Source organism: Meleagris gallopavo, chromosome 4 (genome assembly GCF_000146605.3).
Source record: "Meleagris gallopavo isolate NT-WF06-2002-E0010 breed Aviagen turkey brand Nicholas breeding stock chromosome 4, Turkey_5.1, whole genome shotgun sequence".
NCBI lineage: Eukaryota > Metazoa > Chordata > Aves > Galliformes > Phasianidae > Meleagris > Meleagris gallopavo.
The window spans coordinates 47090347-47091018 of NC_015014.2; positions in this window are offsets into that span (position 1 = coordinate 47090347).

Genomic DNA, 672 nt, shown 5'->3' on the forward strand with positions numbered 1-672 from the left:
CACTGGTTACAGGTCTCCAGCCAGACTCTGCACCACCAACGACGACCCTCTGCGCTCTGCCAGTCAGCCAATTCTCAACCCACCTCACTGTCCACTCGTCTATCCCACACTTCCTCAGCTTTGTTATAAGGATGTCGTGGGAGACAGTATCAAATGCCTTTCTAAAATCAAGGTAGACTACATCTACCGTTCTTCCGCCATCCACCCAGCATGTGACAGCATCATAGAAGGCCACCAAGTTGCTCGAGCACGACCTCCCCTTGGTGAACCCATGCTGACTACTCCTGATAACCTCCTTTTCTCCCAGTTGTCTGGAGATGGTATCCAGCACAAGCTGTTCCATCACCTTTCCAGGGACGGAGGTGAGGCTGACAGGTCTATGATTACCCGGATCTTCCTTCTTGCCCTTTCTGAAGACCGGAGTGACATTGGCTATAGTCTAGTCTTCAGGGATCTCCCCTGTTATCCAAGACCTCTCAAAAATGACGGAGAGCGGTTCGGCAATGACCTCCGCCAGCTCCCTCAGCACACGTGGATGCACCCCATCAGGTCCCATGGACTTGTGGACCTTAGTACTGCCTAGGCGCTCACGCACGTCCTCTTTCCTGACTAAAGGGAAGTCTCCCATTCCTCAGACCCTCTCACTAACCTCCAGGGTGTGGGATTCCTGCA